This window comes from Vulpes vulpes, chromosome 9 (genome assembly GCF_048418805.1).
Source record: "Vulpes vulpes isolate BD-2025 chromosome 9, VulVul3, whole genome shotgun sequence".
NCBI lineage: Eukaryota > Metazoa > Chordata > Mammalia > Carnivora > Canidae > Vulpes > Vulpes vulpes.
This window is the reverse complement of record NC_132788.1, coordinates 15,136,375-15,160,207: the sequence shown is the minus strand read 5'-3', so window position 1 is coordinate 15,160,207 and position 23,833 is coordinate 15,136,375. Positions and strand designations below refer to the sequence as shown.

Genomic DNA, 23,833 nt, shown 5'->3' with positions numbered 1-23,833 from the left:
GGCACAACCGCTGAGGAAAACTCTTTGGCTATTTCTTTAAAGTGAAACATATACTTATCCTACGGACCTAGCAATTCCACCTCTACATGTTTATTCAAGATAATGAAAATATATGCCCACAAAAAAAGGAATTGCACACAAATGTGTATAACAGGTTTACTACTAATAGTCCCAAGGTATCAACTACTAAAATGTCTATTAACAGATGGAAGATTAAACAAATTGTGGTACATCCACACAACGGAATCTTTGGAGTAAAAAGGAATAAACCACTGAAACTAGCAACAACATGGATGAATCACAAAAATAGTAGGTTGAATGAAAGAATCCAGACAGAAAAGAGTACCTACTATTTGATCTGATCTATATGAAATAGTAGAGAAAGCAGACTGATCTATGATGCTTGAAAGCACATCAGTGGCTGTGTGGGCCAGGAATGAAACAGGGGTTGATTGTAAACAGGGATGAGGGAACTCTCCTGTGGGTGTGGATATTGATGTAAATACTCTGCATCTTTATTGTAGTGGTGAGTACATGGGTGTATACAAATATGCATTTGTCAAAACACATCCAGTAGTGCACTTAGAATAAATGCATTTTATTTTATTTAAATAAAGCTAATTACAGAAAAAAAAAATCCAAGATCCTTACTATGACCCAAATGGCCCAACATAATGTGGCCTGACCATTATGTCTCTGATCTCATCAGCTACTATTCCTTCCCAGCGTCAGGTACCTGCTATACTCTCTTCCTGGAATGCTTTTTATGTGAGTATTTACATAGTTGGATCCCTTGTGTTCTCTAATTGTTTGCTCAAAATGTCACTTGTTTAAAAAGGTATTCAATGACCACACTAATTTCAAACCCCACCCCCATGCTTCCTATCACTCTTTTCCTGCTTTAGTTTTTCTCCTTACCTCTTCATCACCTTGTAACATATTGTTTGTTTTGTTTATTGTTTGTCTTACCCATGGAGAATTTGAGTTTCAAAATCAAGAATTTATGCTCCATGAGGGCAGATATTGTTCTGTTTTGTTCACCACTATATTCTTAGCATCTGAAACAATCCCTAGCTGTGGCATAGATGCCCAGCTATCCCCCCAAAGATTCCCGTTAAATAGATTTAACACTGTAAGCGCTCAGCGAGAAATCACATTTCCCAGCATGCTTTTTCCAGGTGGGGCTGCAAGACAGTTCTTGACAATGGGGTGGTAATAGAAGTGATGTCACTTCTAGGAGGAGGTGGTCAAGAAGTGGGTGGTATGCCTTTGTCACCCTCTCCTTTCTTAATTGCCAGCTGGAAATGAAGAAATCTGAAAACTTAGTGCGTAGTGGAACCACAAGATGAAAAAAGCCTGGGTTTCTGAATCACCACACGGAATCCACCTGCTGAACAACCTTACTGACTTTGAAGCAAGAAATTAACTTCAATTGTTTTAAGCTGTAAAGTTCATTTACAAAAAAAAAAAAAGTTCATTTACTCATTTACTACTGTATAAACAGTAACTGTAGTTATTCTAATTGTAGAATATTAGGCTAGAATAAATATAGTTATAGCAACTAATAATAGGCACAAAGTTGATGCTCGATAAATATTTGTTTGATAAACTAATAGATGCCATTGAAAAACAATACATCAGTTTGTGCTAAGTTTGTAGTCTGATAACACATCATATAGCACATGCCATAAAGCACACTAATGATGCACTACCCACTGATGACTGTACCTAGAAGAACAGTTGGTAATTTCATAAATTAGGCCTTTCGGTAAAAAATAATCATGTGTTAGCTTAACTTAAGCTTTGTGCCTCAGTTATAATTGTTAGTACATTGAAATGTAGCCTGAAACTGAGATACAGGGAAAATAAAATGTAATAACGATCACACTTTCTTGCTTTCACTATTCATGGATCTTATTGCCATAAATCAAAGCAAAGGTCCTATTTAAAGCCCCAACATCCTATATCAGATAGAAATATAAACAGGATCCTGCATATTCTAACCACTAGTGGTGAGGGTGGGGAATTATATGGATTCAATCACCTCGCATTAGAACATATACCCTGTAGATATACCAGGATCTGCCAAATTTGAAAGGACCCCCTGCCTCCACCCCAGCATATTATGACATAGAACTTATTTTGTTCAGTTATGACCATCAAGTAAAGTTTCAGGACTTTGGAATACAAAGATTAGTCAAAGTGATTTTACTGTCTCTGCATTCCTATTTGAAAAAGAGATAAGGGAAGCCCAGGCGGCTCAGCGGTTTAGCGCCGCCTTCAGCCCAGGGCCTGATCCTGGAGACCCAGGATCGAGTCCCACGTCGGGCTCCCTGCATGGAGCCTGCTTCTCCCTCTGCCTGTGTCTCTGCTTATCTCTCTCTCTCTTTCTCTCTCTCTCTGTGTCTCTCATGAATAAGTAAATAAAATATTTTTTAAAAAAAGATAACCAACACACAGATATTTGCACTGCTTCTAGTCCTTGCTGAAATTGAGATTAAGTCATGTCAACTGAAGTTAAAGTATTTCAAAGAAAATTCCTCACACTCCAAACCAAGATTCCTGGAAATGATGTAATATTACCTATTTCAAAGGGGATAGATGTCTGGAGCCCTATTCTTATCTTTCCTGGGCAAAACCAGTAGGCCAGAAGTGATAACCAACCGTCCACTCTTTTACCCTGTTTGAGGCACAAGATTGTCTTTATTCTCCAACAGAAGCACTCAAAAGGAAGTGAGAATAACCTGGACAGAAGAGTTTTCTCAGGAATTTTGCAAACCCTGCATGTGCTTTCTCCTTGCTTCGTTTTTACATATATTCATTTAAATAATATTAAATGATGAAGATTTTGTGTCTGGAAAATTACTGAGATTGTGGATAAAGTAACAACACATAAAATTCTCTGATATATAAAATTATATTAAGCATTTTCTCAGTCATTAAAATTTACTGCCATTTGTGAAGTATTTTTTTAAACTAACTTGATTTTTTAATACTTCATTCTGGCCTTTTCAGGGGGAGTAAGACCAGTAATGCTTGAGGAAACTATATCTCTCTACTTCATGAGGCTGTTTGAGGGACTTCCCTTCAGTGAACATACCTCATGGCCTTGGAGAGAGACCCTGAGCTCTTAGCTCAGATATATTCATCAAATACTCTTTTCAGAGCTGCTGTGTGGGTGTAAGTGACAGGATATGGCCAAAAATCCAAACTGTGCAGTTGTATTATGACAAACATGCAACATGCCGTAAAAATCCAATACAAGTTAAATAAAATTTCTATATTAGTGCTAACAGATAAATAAATAAATATACACATACATGCATACATTCAGGAAAGGGCTCCATGGATCTTAATGAGATCAACTTGAAAAAAACAAAAACAAAACAAAATAGTCTGTGGATACCATATAATTCCCATGAGAAAAAAAAATATATTATTAATTACATGGTAGCTGTCAGAGGGGTTTCATGCCCATAAACTGTTTTTTTTTTTTTTAAGATTTTCCCTTAAAATGAAGTTGCATTAGTAAACTTTGAGGTCAGAGACAATATTTCCTATCTTGTATGCTTTACTAGAGAGCCCAGCACAGTATTATAAACAATAGATGCTTGGTAAATATATGTGAATGGACATTTATGACTTATTTTGTTAAACTTCCAACAGTAGCTGCCTAAAGTCCATGGCTTAGGAGAATTCATTCATTCATTGGTGATACTTTGGTGTGCATTTTCCTCTAATTGTTAATGAAGATCTTCGGCCGTGGTCGGGGGTGTCAGGGCACGAAAACATCTGTCCAGCCCGCTTCCTGGGGTCATGTATGAGATGTGGATGCCTCCACCCCCACTTGGGACACAAGCAGCATTCCACTGGCTAACTGCCTACAACAAGGGTGTAAACTCCTCCTTAGTCAAAAACCTTTAAAGTCAAGCCACAACTTGTGAATTTCTAATAATCTTGTTGATGGATGTATCATTGGTGAAATGTCACCAAGGCCTTATTAACTTGCAGATAGAAATAAAGTCACAAAAAAATCAATAACTTGGAGTTCCTGCTCCCCTACTTCACCACCATCCCTAAGAATTTCCAAGGGCCCCAAATGGAAATTTACCTTTGCTCCAAGACCTGTATGACAGATACAGTCCCCACGAGCATCCAGCATGTTCCTCCTCTTTGAGAGAAGCCATTCTCAGGAAAACCACTAAAGAGCCTCACCACTGCAGCAGCTATCTTTCCCTGACTCTATGCTCTGCTTTGCCCTTTTTTTCCCCACTCCCAGACAGCCCTCAAAATCTCTCCTGAAAATGTACTTTTTTGCTTCTTGCCCTAACCCTTCTCTTCCCAGGGGCCTTTAGCTATTCCCAACAAGTAGGGCAGGAAGCAAATCTGACGTTTTCTCTTCCTTTCCTCTCTTCTCCCATATAGACAACTTATCCCACCTCCTTCAAACAAAACAAAAGTTCTATGGTTGATGCAAGCCAGGGAAGGATTATGAGTCACTCCCTGCCCAATGGTAGCCTTTCCAGAACATGCAGTTACAGGTGCAAATGAAACAGTTGCTTGTGAAACACATGTCTACAAGTGGTGACAGCCAGGCACCATCAGAAAAGTCCTAATGTGAGGATCCTGACCTCACCAAGGGTCACTGCCCAGAGAAAGCCAAGGGGAAGACTGATCACTTTCCACATTGGCAACAACGAAGTCTGATGCCCTGGTCATCACTGAGAAGATAAAGGAAGCATCCTATCCTCTGGGACTGGCTGACTCTTTCTTCTTGTGACCACCTCAGCCACCCGTGACTTAGGAGATAGAGTGGCCTCTTCTTTTAGTCCACTTCCTAAACCCTGCATCTCTGTTTCTCAAGAATCTGTAACATTGTATTTGCCTTCTGCTGTGGTCCTGTGCGATCCCAGCTCCATCCTCTAGCACCGTCGTCTGGCCTGCAGCCCTCCCCTCCTTCCCTGGCTCTGTTTCCCATATCCCCTGGACAGGGCTCCCCTGCAGGCCTTTCCAGCTGCTGTCATTTCCATGGCTCTTTTCCACTCATTCTGGGCAGAAAGGCTCCACTTCTCTCCGTCTCACTGGTTTCACAAGTATAGTTGGTCTTTTTCTTCTTATTTACTAGAAACACTCAATAAATCCTCAATGCTTCAAATAAATACCAGGTGCTAAACAGCCTTTACAACCAGCATCCCTTTAAAAGGCTGAACTTCTAGGTAGAATAAAGTGTTTGTTGCTCCCTACTACTTCCCACCCCCCAACTCCTGTCTCATCACTATGGCTCTACCAGATTTGGGCAGCTTAAGGGTCCCGCTGCTGCTTCTGCAGATGAAGAGGATGACTTTAAAACAAGACCTTTGGCCAAAATTCTCACATTCTGCTAAGAAAGCCTTGGTGTAATTAAACACTGCTTTAAGGAGGAGGACAAGTTCCTACATGTGTGTGCACACATGCACACATACCTGCCTTGCAAAGCCAAGTGCCAGCAGCAAGCTAATGCCTCCCTGAGCTGGGCTGAGCTCCCAAGTGAGAGGGGACCATCTCTCATTCCCTGACACTCGCAGTTCATTAATACCTGTTCATGCTTGGTGAACAGAAAGGAGAGAACACAAAGAAGTGCTTCCTTCAGAGCTTCGATGTGGGAACATCAGCCTGTCCTGATGCACAGGTCCCCCAACCTGCGTAAGGAAGAAAACAGGAAACATTTATAGTCTTCTAAGCAACATCTGGGATATTTCTCATTTGACACATATTCTAATCCTGAGCTTTTTATTCAGAAAACTGAACTCTAGCTAATAACGTTTTCAGAGACACACTAACGCATAATGGTTACAAAGGAGGGACTCAGCACCTAGCACCAAGGCGCCTGCCGTCTCTGTCAAAGATAGCACACACCTAGGACAGGCAACACTCCAGCCAGTGACTGATTTGCCACCTTTCTGCCTTCGTTGCTTAGGAACTGGGGGAAGCTGGCCATTGACATGTACGAGAGAGGCTCTATTCAAGCAAACCTGATTGATAAAAAACACAAGGAAAAAGAAAAAGATGACTTGGGAGGGGCTATCTCTCTCATGCAAGGATGCTCTGTAAAATGATCCATCATAGAATTCTCTTAAGCAACAAATATTTCCATTACATTAAAATATAATCCTACTTACCCAAGTTCAAAAGTTACCCAGATTCAAAACTTTTCAAGAACACCTTATTACATGGGGAAGTACAGAGATACCTAAATAATGCCCAAAGACCATCCCTAGGGTAAGCTCAGTTTTAAAACTGAAAGTGAATTTTCATCTGTAACAGGTGCCCCCAAACAAATCGTTTTAACCCAACTTGAACTGATACTTTCTTATAAAAAATAGAACTTTCACTTGTAGATAACTCAGATAAACTCCAGCATTATTCTCCCACTTGGGAGCCAGAAGGTACTCCAGGAAGCAGGCATAGATCAACGTGAACCCCATGAATGGAGTCAGGAGCAGACCCCAGCACCCAAAGTGAACAGTTCATTTCAGTGACTCTTTTCCCTACCCCTCTCAACCACCCCTATGGGACACACTTTGTCAAAACAAGGGATGGTGCCAGAGGTCCACAGTGGGCAGGAGGGCCACGTCCCTTCAGGTAAAGGTGAGATGGGCTGAGCAGGGTCAAAAGCTCCTGCGCACAGCCTGCTTCTGTTTCCTGCACTGAGCTGAGTGTGGGCAGAAGGCTGAGGGCCAGCAGAGAGCCCTCCTGCAGGCTGGGAATCCACACACCCTCCCTTCTCCTGAGTCCCTAAGACCAAGGATAAAGCCTGGGCCTGACACTGGAGTGTACAGTACAACTTCTCATTCTATTGCCCTCTCTTGGGTCAATGTCAGCCCCTCTTCTCCCTGCCATCATTGCAGTCCTGACACCCACAAAATAAGACTGACCTAGGCATCTGTGTGTTTCCCTGGGTCACCTGAGGAAACCCTCGGTTCTTGGTTTGGGGGTGATGGGCATCCCATAGCCGGGCCCTCTGCTTGCTCGTGTGCTACCTCCACTGGCCTTGGTGGGGCATTGGATTTAATTGTGTGTTTTCTTCGACTTTCTGCAGCAGCAGCAGCAGCAGCAGCAGCAGCAGCTTCTTAGCAGTCTTAGTCCAGAAGAAATCTTTTCATTATGGCTCACAGCTGAGATCCTCGGGTTAAAAGAAATTACTCATGAAAGGGCAGCCCGGGGTAGAAAGCAACAGATCAGAAGAAAGCCAGGCTTCCAAGGGAGAGGGACTTCAAGGGTTTATTGACATGAGGGAGATCACAGCTCTGGCTTCAGGCCCGGCTGCTGACATTTGTGATAGATTTAGGCACCGCAGTTTGGCTTGGAATTATTTTTTAACTCAAGCTAAGAGGTCGGAGTGGGGTGCTCTGATCTGCTCATGATGGTCTTGCTGATGCCCAGGCAGAATGAAGAGAGAACAATGAGGACTGTTTCCTCTCCCCTCTTCCCTAATACTCCTTGCCCCTTCTCCCTCCCTCTTTCCTCCTCCATTCTCATCCCTTCTTGTAACCTGTTTCTTGTCCCTCTCGTGTCCTGGTCCTTCTGTTTTTACCTCCCCCTGTCCCTTATGACAACTTTTCTGGAGTGGCCCCAAGAAGACAGCAGAGCAGAGCCACTCATGGGAGAGAGACCAAGGTGGCCAGGGCCTGTGCTTAACCCTCGGACTTGGCTTGCTTCTTGGCCCCTGAAGCCTTGCCCAGCACCCAGTCCCAGGCAGGGAGAGCCTGACACAAGAGACAGAAGGACCATATTGCCTCACTGGTATGGTGCTTCTTACTTTTTTTTTTTTTTTTTGTCTTCCCTAAAGTTGCTGTACCTTTAGCAGAGCTTCATACTCCCTGACCTCCAGTAAAGCACTAAGGATATTATGCTTCCACTTGACAGATGAGCCCACAGACCTTAGGAAATACTCATAAAGCCAGCAGAGCCAGACTTTCAAGAAGAGCCAATCACAGTGTTGGGTCTGGTCTGTCTGATGTTGCAAGCCTAAAATCAGAGGTTAGAGTGAAAGAGACTTTCTGGATTTGCTACCATTGCCTTTCACTTTCCAGGGGAAGATACTGAGCCTCAGAAAGGGGGAGTGACTTCTCTACGGTCACATAATGATTCTGAGACAAGGCTAAACCAAAAATCATGTCTACTACCAGGGAGAGGAACACACTTTTTTTTTTTCCTATTCTTTACTACTCTAAGCAATGTGAAGGACTCCACTATTGGCCAACAATATAAAAAGATCTAGTATTAATTGAGCAACTGCTAATGCCGGGCATTGGGGCACGTGCAGAGACATCAAATGTTCCATCCTAGCTCCTACTCACTGTGCTATAAGTTATATTTTACTATCATTTTTTAACATCTGAAGCTCAAGGCCATTAATAAGTGACTTGTCCAAGAACTCAAAGCTAATGGGTTCTCAACCCCCTATCTTTCTCTACTATAATTATCTCCAAGCTCATAGGACTAGGGACTGCACTGTAGTCCATACAAGGGATGTTCCAGAAGAAGGTTTGTCTCTCTGATCAAACCATTCACCCCTGAAAAAAGTCAGACGTAGTCGTATTTAGAACCCTGAGCTCTGTACTGGTTGGAGAGTGAGAGCAAGCTGTAAGCAAGTTCAACCCCTACTCTCAGATCTGCCTTCCAGTTTTTAGGAAGGAGGCACCGAATGGGCTAGAGTGAATGTCTTTTAGCTGAGCTGCTAGTGAAAATGTCTTTTCGGTTTGCGATTTGATGTTCTCAGTGGAATGATTTATGGGATGATAGAAAAAGATTGTTCTTTTTCTCTGGTGGATCCTGAGAATTTGGTAAGAGCTGCTGGAGCTGTTATTCAAACAGATTTTTCACACACTGCTCTGGCAGTTCGTGCTATGTTCACTGCTATGAATTGCCCAAGTGCACTGCTCTACTTCCTCTGTCAGGGAAAGGGATCCAGGACAAAACTGTGAGCTACACGCAAGCAAGCTACCACCCCCTGTCTGAAAGTCAGGATCCTCTCAACAAGTTGTGCTACTGAAGCCATAGAGAGAGGGCTGCTGGAGGGGAGGTGGGTGTTGGGATGGGATGACTGAATGATGGGCACTAAGGGGGCACTTGATGTAATAGAGCACTGGGTGTTATATGCAACTGATGAATCACTAGATACTACTCAGTAACTAATAATACAGTATATGTCAACTAAATTGAATTTATTTTTTTAATAATAAATTTATTTTTTATTGGTGTTCAATTTGCCAACATACAGAATAACACCCAGTGCTCATCCCGTCAAGTGCCCCCCTCAGTGCCCATCATCCAGTCACCCCCACCCCCTGCCCTCCTCCCCTTCCACCACCCCTAGTTCGTTTCCCAGAGTTAGGAGTCTTTCATGTTCTGTCTCCCTTTCTGATATTTCCCACACATTTCTTCTCCCTTCCCTTCAATTCCCTTTCACTATTATTTATATTCCCCAAATGAATGAGACCATATAATGTTTGTCCTTCTCCCATTGACTTATTTCACTCAGCATAATACCCTCCAGTTCCATCCACGTCGAAGCAAATGGTGGGTATTTGTCATTTCTAATGGCTGAGGAATATTCCATTGTATACATAGACCACATCTTCTTTATCCATTCATCTTTCGATGGACACCGAGGCTCCTTCCACAGTTTGGCTATTGTGGACACTGCTGCTAGAAACATCGGGGTGCAGGTGTCCTGGCGTTTCACTGCATCTGTATCTTTGGAGTAAATCCCCAACAGTGCAATTGCTGGGTCGTAGGGCAGGTCTCTTTTTAACTCTTTGAGGAACCTCCACACAGTTTTCCAGAGTGGCTGCACCAGTTCACATTCCCACCAACAGTGCAAGAGGGTTCCCCTTTCTCCACATCCTCTCCAACATTTGTGGTTTCCTGCCTTGTTAATTTTCCCCATTCTCACTGGTGTGAGGTGGGATCTCATTGTGGTTTTGATTTGTATTTTCCTGATGGCAAGTGATGCAGAGCATTTTCTCATGTGCGTGTTGGCCATGTCCATGTCTTCCTCTGTGAGATTTCTCTTCATGTCTTTTGCCCATTTCATGATTGGATTGTTTGTTTCTTTGCTGTTGAGTTTAATAAGTTCTTTATAGATCTTGGAAACTAGCCCTTTATCTGATACGTCATTTGCAAATATCTTCTCCCATTCTGTAGGTTGTCTTTGAGTTTTGTTGACTGTTTCCTTTGCTGTGCAAAAGCTTCTTATCTTGATGAAGTCCCAATAGTTCATTTTTGCTTTTGTTTCTTTTGCCTTTGTGGATGTATCTTGCAAGAAGTTACTTAAATTCTTCGTTTAAATTGAATTTAAACGAAGAATTTAAAAAAGCCATAGAAAAAGTGGTGACCATGCAGAAAAAGAATAAAAGAAGAAAATTTTTTGCATCTTCTCCTTGCTTCCCAATTCAGTTTTTTTTTTCCCCAAAATTTAACATGAATCAATATCTCCTAGAAAACTTGTTTTCTGGATCCTGACCTCCCAATTATTTAATTCAGTTGGTCCAGAGTGAAATCAGAAACTACCACTTTCATAAATGTTCCACTTAATTTTGATCCTGTGTCTGAGGAGCCATGGCTTGAAGACCTACCAAAGTAGGTCTGAAGTAGGGGGCCTGGGGTTTTGCTGTGTTCAGAAATAGCAGTGGAAAGTGCATTAGCCTACATTAGGAGGCCTGAGTCTCCATTGAGTCATGCTACCAGTAGGGGGTAAGGGACTCAAAATAAAGAGGGATGGGCCTCTCAAGGTCTTAATCTCCTTATCTGTGAAATACATGATGAGCTGAGTATCTCTGAATCCCTCCTAGTTCCATCAGACCTGGACACCCACATCTCACTCTAGAGAGTGACGGTAGCCCTCTGGAGATAGAGATGTTATTGACAAGCTAGGTTAGGACAAGGGAGGAAAGGGAGAGCAATTATAGAATGATTTTATGTGACAAGTGCTTTATATTCATGACCTCATTTGATCTCACAACCCTACACAGTAGTGCTGTGGATGGAATGTTTGTGTCTCCCTAAACCCATATATTTAAGTCTTAATCCCCACTGTGATGGTACTTATAGGTGAGACATTTGGGAGGTAATTAGGTCATGAGATGGAGCCCCCTGATGGGATTAGTGCCCTAATAAGAAGAGACATCAGAAAGATGCTCTTTTCCACCATGTGAGGACACAGCAAGAAGGTGGCTGTTTGCAAACCAGGAAGTGTGCGCTCACTAGATATTGACTCTTCCAGTACCTCGATCTTAGACTTCCTGGCCCTCAGACTGTGATAAATAAGTTTCTATTGTTTAAGCCATCCAGTCTATAGTATTGCAAGATAATAGGAATAGAGATATAGATAGATATAGATATAGATATAGATATAGATATAGATATAGATATAGATAGATATAGATATAGATAGATATAGACATATCTGCCCCCAGCTCCTGAAACAAAGTTCTCAAAATCCTTGTAATATCCTAAGGGATGAGAGCACTAGGGGTGTATTCTGTTCTAACTTGTGCTCTTTGACTTTGGTTCCTGACACAGAGTTTATAGAGGTTTATAGATCCCTTGGATTTTCTGGTAGCAATGTCTTTTGTTCTAATGAGGTCACTCTGGGTGGGCTCCTGGATGGGGCCTGGTCACCAGAAATACCAAACCATAATTAGAAGCTTGGAATTGTCAGCCTTACTCTCCATTCTCCAAAGAGGAGGAAAGGGCTAGAAATGGAGTTAATGATGAATTACATCTAAATGATGAAGCCTCTGGAAAAAATCCCACCAGAATGGGGTTCATGGAGCTTCCAGTTTGGTAAATACATCCAATACCAGGGGGAGGATGCACTCAATTCCACAGGAACAGAAACTCCTGCTCTTAGGACTCTTTCAGACCTCACCCTATGTATCTCTTCATCTCGTGGCTCATTTGTATTCTTTATCATATCCTTTAATAAACTGGAAAATGTCAGTAAATATTATCTGAGTCCTATAAACTGGTCTCGCAAATAAATGAATCAAAGAATGAGGAGGTCATGGGAACCTCTGATTTGTAGTCAAGTCAGAGAGAAGTTGTGGGTAACTTGGGGACCTACTATTTGCTACTGGAATCTGAAGTAGGGAACCAGCCTTGTAGGATTGCACCCTTAACCTGGGGCATCTGATGCTGTCTTTAAGTAAACAGAGAGAAAATTGAGCTAAATAGGACACCCAGGTGGTATCATCATAGAGCATTGTTTGATATGGGAAAAACCCTAGATATCCAGTGCCAGAAATGTTGTAAATATGGTAATCATGTGAGAGAGACTTTTTTTTTCTTTACAAGTATTTTTGTTGTAGCAGCCCAAACTAAGACTGGTAGATGTCATTACCAGTGTGTTACTTTTGAGAAAACTAAAATTCAAGGAACTCATCCAACAGCAAAGGGCTAGTAAGTGACAAAGCTGAAATTGAAAAACATGTCTGAGTTCCAGTGCAAACATTCTTTTGTATGGCTATTCGTTCATTCATTCCTTCAAAAGTATTGAGTGCACATCTACTATGTGCCAGACCCATTTTAGGCATTGAAAATACAGTATTGAATACAGTAAAGCCCTTGCTCCAATAGAACTTAACTCCTTATGTAAGAAGACAGATCGTAAAGAAGTAAAGTAGACAAATACAGAGAGTAATAAAGACTATGAAGAAAAGAAAATGCTTTCAATGTGGGTGACATTTAATCTGAAATCGAAATGCCAAGGCATGCCAGTATCTGAGGGAAGGGTGCATCATGCAGAGAGAACAGACAGGACAGAAGCCCTAAATCAGGACCTTATGCATTCACAGGGACAATTAGACTAGTGCTGTTGGAGTGAATCAAGCAAAGGAAAGACAAAAAATAAACAAGGTAGGAGTTTGGGGCAAGGACCAGCGCACACAGGCACAGGAGCTGGGGGTCTTACTCTGTGTGTGATGGGGAGTCAGCGAGCAGTAGGGGACAAGGGATTGATAGAATTGAAGGTATCTCTAAAAGGTATCACACTGTTTAGAGGATGCTTATAGGAGAACAAAACAGAATTCAAGAAATAGGCTAGGAAGATAGAGAAGTAGTCCAGGCAAAAGAAGCCCATGTGATCTGAGAAGTGGCTACTTTTTGCTGTGTAGACCATCTACATCCAAAACTGCTCAGCCCATCTCCTCTCCAAAGCCATACACTAGGTCAACCATTCTCAAAGTGTAAGGACCCCTGAATGTCCCTAAGACTCTTTTTGAGGACGTGTAAGGTCATCCTTTTTCTCAAATGCATAACTACCTATATGAGGCTGGATTTTCTTCATATACTTCAACCAAAACAACATATCATGACAGATTGCCTATGGAAGCAGATAGGAGAATCCAGCTGTCTTCTATTAAGCCAGACATTACAGAGATTTGCAAAAATGTAAAACAAAACTGCGTTTTTTGCTACATTTATTGTTTGCTTTGGAAAAGAAAGTTATTTTTCATTTTAAAAAGTGTGCTATTTATGTTAACATGCAAGCAATTTACTGTTGCTATTTTTAAATGAATTGATAAATTGTTTCCATTTCCTCCATTTTAATTTCTAATAAAATAAATACTGTCAGAGATAATTAGCGTAAATAACAGTCTTTTAGGTCTCCAGAACTTCTAAGAATGTAAAGAGGTCTTAAGACATTAGAACTACTATCTTAATTACCTGAATGATTCTGGACTAGGAAAAGGGGTGGCCAAGGGCATCAGACAGACAGCCCCTTTGACAGACTCCTCTGGGCACTTTTCGAGTTCTTCCCTGACTGATCATGAATCACATCAAGAAGTCTCCTCTACAGCTAGGTTGGGGCTGCTCAACCTCCAACCGCATGGGTGGAATGTCTAGTGCTGCTGAGGTGTGCAGAGGAGAGGATAGTAGCTAGCTTTGCCAAGGCAGATGAGCTATGCCAGCCCCTCTCACTACAAGGCCAGCATATGTTCAGCCACATGGCTCAGCAAACAAGGAAGGGAATCACTGCCTTCTGTAAGGTGGCCCATGCCCTGTGCAAGGGCCTTGTGCACTGCTGGATGATAATGAACCCTCTGGGCAGTTGTTACCACTTAAACATTTCTGAGGTGCATGCTGAGCATGTAATTGCTGTGCTGGGGAAGGCAAGGGACCGAATGCTAAGTGTAGCTGGATGCATCAGAGAGTAGCCAGGCTCCAGAGATCATTCTATTGGTATCCTTATCTGGCAGATTTACAAGAAGTAGGGCTTCTGAGGATGCTCTGCACTATTTGCATATGGCTTCTGATCTGGCCAGGGTTGGGGTGTCTGGTGAACAGAGGTCCATATTGCCAAACTATCCTTCGGAAGCTCAGTCCAGGTTTCTGAACTAAGAAACAAAATCCTGAAATGTTAGAGCCATAGGACCCTGGAAATCATCCTTCCCAGCCTTTGCCAAAATGTTTTCCTCATATCATCAATCCAACCAGATGCTCCATGAAAAGAAAAACAAAATTCTCTGTTCAAAGTAGTTTAAAAAAGAAAAGTGTATCCATTCTCCAGGTGGAGACCCTCTGCGCACATTAACATAGTAACATCACTAAGAAACGCTGCAGTGAGGATAGTTGCTTAACTTTATTCTAGTACTGACACTCCAAGGAAGAAAATGACTTGATCACAGTCACATAACAAGAATTAAAACCAAGGTCCCTTTTCAAAGAAGACATACAGGTGGGGAACAGACACATGGAAAGATGACCAACATCACTGATCATCAGGGAATTGCAATTCAAAACCACAGTGAGATGAAGTCCCAATAGTTCATTTTTGCTTTTGTTTCTTTTGCCTTCGTTGGATGTATCTTGCAAGAAGTTACTGTGGTCGAGTTCAAAAAGGGTGTGTTGCCTGTGTTCTCCTCTAGGATTTTGATTAAAATTCCCCTGGCTATTTGGGGTCTTTTCTGATTCCACACAAATCTTAAAATAATTTGTTATTTAACAAATCTAATTGTTATTTAACAAATGCTAACTCTCTGAAGAAAGCGATAGCCAAACTGTGGAAGGAGCCTCGGTGTCCATCGAAAGATGAATGGATAAAGAAGATGTGGTTTATGTATACAATGGAATATTACTCAGCCATTAGAAATGACAAATACCCACCATTTGCTTCAACGTGGATGGACCTGGAGGGTATGATGCTGAGTGAAATGAGTCCATCGGAGAGGACAAACATTATATGTTCTCATTCATTTGGGAAATATAAATAATAGTGAAAGGGAATTGAAGGGAAGGGAGAAGAAATGTGTGGGAAATATCAGAAAGGGAGACAGAACGTAAAAACTCCTAACTCTGGGAAACGAACTGGGGGTGGTGGAAGTGGAGGAGGGCAGGGCGTGGGGGTGACTGGGTGGTGGGCACTGAGGGGGGCACTTGACGGGATGAGCACTGGGTGTTATTCTGTATGTTGGCAAATCGAACACCAATAAAAAATAAATTTATTATTAAAAAAAGCTTCTTAAAAAAAAACCACAGTGAGATATCACCTTACACCTGTCAGATTGGCTATAATCAAAAAGACAAGAAATAAGAAGTGTTGGCAAGGATGTGGAGAAAAAGAAACCCTGATGTACTCCTAGTGGGAATGTAAATTGGTGCAGCCAGTGTGGAAAACAGTATAGGAATTCCTCAAAAACCTAAAAACAGAAATACCATAAGATCCAGAAATTCTACTACTGAGTATTTACACCCCCCCCCCAAAAAAACCCAACAACCTGAAAATGCTAATTTGGAAAGATACATGCACCTCTATGTTTAGAGCAGCATTACTTACAACAGCCAAGATATGGAAGGAGCTCAAGTGTCCATCAACAGATAAATGAGTAAAGATATAACACACTCACACAGACACACACACACACATACACACACACACACACAATGGACTATTATTCAGACATAAGAAAAAAGGAGATCTTGCTGTTTGCAACAACATGGATGGGCCTGGAAGGTATTATGCTAAGTAAAATAAGTCAGACAGAGAAAGACAAATACCATATGATTTCACTCATATGTGAAATCTACAAACCCAAAACAAACAAGTAACAACAACAAATAGGCAGGAACAGACTCATAAGTACAGAGAACAAACTGGTGGTTGCCAAAGGGGAGGGGGATGGAGACATGGGCAAAAATGAGTGAAGGGAGGTGGGAAAATCAAGCTTCCAATTATGGAATGAATAAGTCACAGGGATAAAGGTGCATCATAGGGAATATAGTCAATGGTATTGTCATAGTATTGTATGGTGACAGATGGTGAGCATAACATATAGACTTGTCAAATCGCTGTGTATGTTACACACCTGAGACTAATGTAATATTGTGTGTCAATTAAAATAATAATTTTTAAAAAAACAGGTCTGTTGATTCCCAGCTAAGTACCACGATAAGCAAATTTTCCAAGGTCTTCTAACACTGAGATTAAAGACAAGAGATCAAAGTTAGATTATCATCTTAGATTATCCAAATATGCCAGCTATAGGCCCCTCCCAGTGCCTGTAGTATGTTAGGGAGCAAGGAGTGAGGGATGGACCTAGGAAAGCTGTGAATGGAAAGAAGTTCTACCCACCTCAATACCCTCTAGCCCAAGTTTCAACTGCATGTAGGTATAAGCAAATTTTCTCTCTAAGGACATCATTTGAAGTTCTTTTACCAACGCGTAGCCATCAAAAACAGGCTGGGAAGAGATGATTTGATTACGTTGTGAATTAGAGTTTTACAAATATGCATTTAATTTAGAATTAATGGGATGAATTTTTTGTGAGTTAATTGAAAAAAATGATTATTAAACACAAATTCACTGATGTTTGACAAGTTGGTAGTAAATACCCATTTTGCACATGGCAGTTAATTCCCAATAAATATGTTTCTTTCAATAACCAGCTGGTTTTCATTTAACAAATAGATTGCTGTCTGGTGAAATGAGAATGGAGAATCAGGAAACCTTCATGGATAGCAGGGCTCAGCACCCCTTACCATCTGCCCAGTAGACTGTGTAGGTGAGAGAAGTCCCAGGACAGCCTCTGGGAGCCTGTCCCCCACCCCATCCCCAACACAATTCCAAGCAGCCAAGGGGCTGGTTGACAAAACCAGTAGGCTGTGTGTGTGATACCCTTTCTACCAGAAATCCCCTTCCTTCGCTGTCACCTGGGCAAACCTCTCAAACATCAAGCCTCACCTCAAAGACTGCTTCTCCAGAGTAGCCATCTCAGATGCCTTCAGGGTGGAGTTAGTCTCTCCCTCCTGAGTACTCTCACACCACTATGCATCTTTCAAACATTCATAGCGTTGCATTAAAACCTACAAATTCCTAACGGGCAGCCTCCTGGCATCTAGCAATAGCAACTATAAAAACAACGACAATCTGGCAGAGGCTGCTCCTTTCCTTCCCATTATTTTTTTCTCTTTTATGTCTGTAACAGAGACTGGATTTTACCGAGGACAAGTACAAGACTCTGTCTTCCAGCCCGCCTTGCAGCCAGCTGTGACCATGTGATCAAGTTCTGACCCGTGAAATACACACCAAGTATTGACTTGAGAGATGGCTCTTTAGGGAACTGATTTAGCTGAGAAGTGGCTTCTTTCATCTTCTTTCTGCTCTGCCCCTCACCCCACACATGCTGCTGTTGTTCACAATGTGGGTGTGACAACTAGAGCTCCAGCAGTCATACTGGAGGATGATGTGACTTTGAGGGTAAAAACCACATACTGAAGGTATCAGGGCAAAAATACAGATGGTGGGACGCCTGAGTGGCTCAGTGGTTGAGCGTCTGCCTTTGGCTCGGGGCGTGATCCCAGGGTCCTGGGATCGAGTCCCATATCAGGCTCCCTTCAGGGAGCCTGCTTCTCTCTCTGCCTCTCTCTGTACCTCTCATGAATGAATAATAATTTAAAAAAAAAAAAAGATGGAGCCTGGGTCCCTAGTGACTTTTTGACACCACCATATCATTCTTGGACTGCCTGTCTCCCTACTGCTTTTACAGGAGAAAAAGTGAACCTGAGAGTTTTAAAGCCACCACTATTTAGTCACATGCAGTTGAACTTACTTCTAGCAAATACAAACAATAGCCAGAAACACTTATGAATGCCTACAAGTTTGTGGTTAAGTATTTATACTTATTCTAATCTCACACATACCACAATCCAGTGAGGTCGATATTTCTCTTACCTAGGTGAAAATAATGGGACCCACAGACATTAAGTAGTAAGTCCAAGGTCACAAAGCTAGTGATTGATCAAGTCTGAAATTGCATTTATGTCTGATTCCAGAGTTGGAAATCTTAACAAGCACAACCTCTCAAAGGAACAAGCCAGTGACTATTCAGAGAATCCATCAGCCTGAAAATGTAGATTCTAGCTCAGCCTCTAAATGTCCTTAGACAAATCATGTCACCTCTCTGTGACTCAGTTTCCTTACCAGTAAAATGACAATGTTGAGCACCCTCTATTTGTCAGGAATTCTGCTAAGCGTCTTACAGATATTAACTAAGTCAATACTCGCAGCCACCCTACTGGAGGAATGCAATTACTGTTCTCACTTTATCAATGAGGAAATTGAAGCCAGCCCTGGAAGTTAAACAGCTTCCTCAAGGTAACATCCTTAGCAGGTGATGTATAAAAGGATAGATTTTGGACCCAAGTCCATCTGTCTGTCTGACTCTATGATTTACTCTCTGAAATCCTCCCAGGTTTCTCACAGATTCTGAGTATTCCTCTTGTACACACAAGGAAGTGCAAGGTTCAACTACTCAGTGATGGAGTGAAGATTCCAAACTAAGCCAGCTTAACACCAAAGTCAAATATTTTCCTGAGCTGTATGAGTGAAGGAAAATGTTGGACAAGTCATTGTTTGAACACGGAGACTGTGCTGCATCCACAGGGCTCTGAGCCCAACTCTGGAAGTGCATGGGATCATGGCATTGTAGGAAAGGAAGAGTGAAGCGCAAGATTGTGAAATCCTCTCCACCCACACCTGAGCCTTCTGGAGCCTTCCAAAGAGACCCTGACGAGCTCACTGAGTGGCCCCAGGGGCCTCCACCACTGCTGTATCTGGAAGAGAGCCTAGCACTTAATAAGTACTTAGGGATTGTATTAGTTTCCTGTGGCTGCTGTAACAAATCACCACAAACCTGATGTCTTAACAACAGAAATTTATTTTCTCTCACTTCTGGAGGCTAGAAGTTTGAAATTCAGGGGTTGCGAGGGCCAGCCTCCTTTTGAAGCCTCAGGGGAAGAATCCTTCCTTGCCTCTTCCCAGCCAAAGCAATCCTTGGTGTCCCCTGGCTTATAGATGGACCACTCTGATCTCTGCCTCCCTGTTCACATAATATTCTTACTGTGTGCATCTCTGTCTATCCTTATAGGTTCTCATAAGGACACCAGCCATTGGGGTAGGGTCCACCCTAATCCAGCATGACCTCATCTTAACTTAATTACATTTCAGAGACCCTATTTCTAAATAAGGTGACATTCACAGATACCCCAGTGAGCATGTCAACATATCTTTTTGGAAGACCTTACAGGTTCTCATAAGGACACCAGTCATTGGGGTAGGGTCCACCCTAATCCAGCATGACCTCATCTTAACTTAATTACATTTCAGAGACCCTATTTCTAAATAAGGTGACATTGACAGATACCCCAGTGAGCATGTCAACATATCTTTTTGGAAGACACAATTCAACCAGCTACAGGAAATACTTTCTGAATTTAATTGAATATGCTGATTCTCTGCAAGGGATTCATTTTCCTGTAAGAAATCATGAGTGGGGCTAGTCTTAGTGCTGATATGTGAAAGTCTCACACAAAAAAAGTTAGTGTCTGTCTGTGTCTGTGTATCTGTGCATGTCTGTGTGTGTGTCTCGGTATGTTTATATGTGTCTCTATGTGTGTATGTGTGTCTGTGTATCTGTGTGTGTCTGTGAGTGTGTTCCTTGAAGCCTCCCATTATGTTGCATTCCACCCTTAGACATTAATTCCTTGGGTAGTCCCCTAAGAGGCTAACCATTAAGTTAACTGTCATTCACCTGGAACTTGAATTCATCAGGGTGCATTTGCAGAGTGAAGGGCACTGAGAAGATGGCAAATGTGATAGGGTAAACCAAAGGAAGCCTGCCGGCCCTGGTAATACAAGTCCAGATAGATCTGTAGTAGGTACTCGGGAGATAGTACAGGTAGGAGGAGTGACATCTAATAAGGAAAGGGGGAGAGACCTATTTCCCAGGGTGAGTGGTTGAGCTTAGTGACTTTTAAGATACTAAAATCTTTTTGACGTGTGAGGCTCTAATTCTTGATCTTCCCATGGTGCTGGGAAAGAGTTGTGTCGGGCTCCTAGTCAATGAGACAAGGGTTCTAGTCCCACCCTTTCTTCCTGGCAGCGGAGAGACCTTACGAGAGTCACTGCGCCCACCCGCTATCAGTGAAATGACAGTCTTGGGCATGGTCGGCCAGGTCTTTCTCAGGGTTGGGCAGATTTCCAGACTGTCTCACCCTGATCCACCTGGGCAAGTGCAGGTCCTGTGGCTACAGTGTATTTATTCCCCATTACCCACTTAGGAAAGTGGCTCTGAAGTAGCAGCTTCTCTGAGAGGGAGATGGAGAGAGAAGAAAAAGGAAAACAAAACAACAAGAGAAAATGATCATAGAAGTGAAGCCTCAGAAATTCGCTTTCAGTTGTGGGGATAGCGGAGCAGTAAAGGGGCCTCCATCAGGAGAATGGCTCTCGGCAGACAGAGAGGAAGTGGTCCAAATTAACCCTGATAGCAAACTTAGCTCTCCACACTGCAGAGTATACATCCAGAGTGAAAGCCATTTGAAGATTGTCTGCCACCAAATCAAACTGTTCACTTCCCATTAACAGCCCATCACATGCAGTAGGTATTCTTGGCCTGTGCTATTATGCCTCTGGGTTATTGTTTTAAATTTGAGTCATTACAACAAATTACTGTACTTAGCCCTTCTCAAGGAGCTCAGAGGACTTATTGTCACTCAGATATCCTCCTCTCCTGCCTCTCCTAAAGCTTTGCTGCCAAAAGCAGAGGATAGCCATTCCTATCCAGATGCTTCTGGGCACTCCAGACCTTGGGGTGGGCTCCGAGGGTTGCCCCTGGGCACACTCATTACACATCTTGGTTCGCGGTGTTTAAGCCAAACCGTCTTTGCTCTGTCCTTTGGGAGAGAAGGCACTAGAAGCCAAAAGAGTGAAAAATAAATAAATAAACAAAAAATCTGCCTCATACAGAGTCTACTCGGTGTGCCAAGCACTGAGTTAAGCAATGACCTGCAAGAACTTAAAAAGTAAGCAGCCTGGGTTGGATGCTCTGGTTCTCTTTGAGCTTGCAAAGCTCTGAGCTTCCATGTATAGCCTGGGGGAAAAGGGGAGAGGTGGGGAGAAACAGGGAGCTATAGTCTGGAAGTGGACTCCCACTAGCAGGCTAAGGCTCCACCTTGAGGCCATGCCCAGGCATGCAGTGAGAAAGCCCTCCCTGGGACCTGTCACTAGAGTCCTGAGACAGTCGGCATTGCAAAGTGCAGGCAGGCAGGTGATGTTCTGCAGCAGGTGCTGGTGGTAGGGTCCATAAGCCTCCCCATCTCCCCCAAAGACTAGAAAATGAGTCAGTGTTCTTGGTCTTGAAATATTATGAAGGCATCTTCCAGTCTTCAGGTTGAACCCTTTGTTGGACTTTGTACATATATATGTATTACCAATTCCAAAAGTACTTCCCCTCACATAGATTAAACACTAAATTTGTTGTCTCAACAAATGCTGTTTACAAATAATGGTAACTGACATGGAGAAATTTACTTTCTTTTTTTTTAAGATTTTGTTTATTTATTCATGAGAGACACACACAGAGAGAGAGGCAGAGACACAGGCAGAGGGAGAAGCAGGCTCCATGCAGGGAGCCCGACGGGGGACTCGATCCCGGGTCTCCAGATCCCGCCCTGGGCTGAAAGTGGTGCTAAACCACTGAGCCACCCGGGCCTCCCAGGAATTTACCTTCTAATAGGAGCTTTTCCACTTTTCCCCAAGCATTTACTTAGCTCTTACTGTCAGGTGTCTTCTACACAATATAAAAATATATCATCTTAAAACTCCTGGAAGTCAGTGCTATGATTATCCTCATCTTACATATAAGGACACTGAGGCACACAGAGGCTAAAAAATTGGCCCAAGGTCACATAACTACTAGGTGGTAGAGCTGGGATTTCAACCCAGGCCGTTTGCTTTCCAAGTCTGTGTGTTTAACTACTATTTCATGCCCCTGTATTCATTATCATAAACTGGTGAAACCCAAGTGATCATTCTTTCCCTCCCTCATTCTGCACAGTGAGCTTTTTTCCATTTTTTCTCCCATCTCACAGTATGTAAGAGCCTCGCTGAGCTCCTGAGGGTATTTGAGACCACACAGGGCTCTGTAAACTGTAAAGTGCTTTGTAAGCTGTAAAGTGCTAAAAAGTAAAGGTATTCATCACTACATGTCAACTTAACACATTTCAGCATTGCTTCTGGAACAGAGAGGCTTTATCTCAGAAAAAGAATTCCTTATTCCTCCTCTTCTGCTGGTTTATCCCATATGTCTTTTCTTTATAACTGGAGTATGTCCACTTTTTCTTTTCCCTAATCTCTGAAAAATAGCTCCAAAAGTGGTTCTCTAGGGAGTGTTTAGAGCTCTCCAAGGTGCTACATCCCCTTCTCTCCATGCCCTTTTCCTAGGCAGACACAGTTTCCTGTACTCTGATACTTTTTATATCTCTCGCCAGAAGCTTGTTAAATATGCTCTGCATGCATCTCTGCTTTGCCATTCCCCAGCCACCCCCAGAAATCCAGTCTAAGAATCAGTATCCAAAAATTATTCTTTTGTCTGTTCTGCAGCTTTCCTTATGCATTTTTAATCTCTCTCCCTTTCCCTGTCCCACATTTCTGGACTATAGCAGTTAGGATGGCATCTTGCAGCACCATATGCTAGGGGCAGGAGACTGGTGATTTGGTCATCACCATTGAGCAAAGCTCCTTCCCCTTACACCAAGCAAGCTGGGACAGTTCGGCTGACGGTTTGGGGGTCTTTCTTAAACCTAATATTCTATTCTTTGGGGTTCTATGATCTCACAGATCATTAAACATTTGTTTTAATAGGTCTCAAAATTCTGTGACAGATTTTTGGTCAAGTTGTTTCCATTAGAGAGTACTGATTTTAAAAACTAATACCTTAAAACCGCCACACATGCACCAAAAAAATGGTCCACAAAACATTCTTCTTTCCTTCTGAAGGTTTTACGATGCATTGTTATCATTACCCAATCTTTTACTATTAAACTTAAATGGCCAATTGACACAAACAGCTCTGAGACCATTCTTTCACCGCTGATTAAGACTGGGGTGGCAGGTATTGGGGATAATACTCATTTAGCCTTCTGAGCTTTCTGGGCAGACTTGGTGACTTTGCCAGCTCCAGCTGCCTTCTTGTCCACTGCTTTGATGACACCCACAGCAACCGTCTGTCTCATGTCACGAACAGCAAAACGGCCCAGAGGAGGATAGTCAGAGAAGTTCTCAAAACACATAGGTTTGCCAGGAACCATATCAACAATATTAGCATCCCCAGATTTCAAGAACTTGGGACCATCTTTCAGCTTTTTTCCAGAATGACAATCTATCTTCTCCTTCAGCTCAGCAAACTTGCAAGCAATGTGAGCTGTGTGACAATCCAGCACAGGTGCATATCTAGCACTGATTTGGCCTGGATGGTTCAGGATAATCACCTGAGCCGTGAAGCCAGCTGCTTCC

The 23,833-nt window shown here is 42.5% G+C and overlaps 1 pseudogene; it reads right to left on the bottom strand.

Moving 5' to 3' along the window:
- Positions 1-7,015: 7,015 nt before the first annotated feature.
- The window catches only part of LOC112925474 (small ribosomal subunit protein uS2-like), a 51,261-nt pseudogene continuing 34,443 nt past the window's right edge, over positions 7,016-23,833 (bottom strand).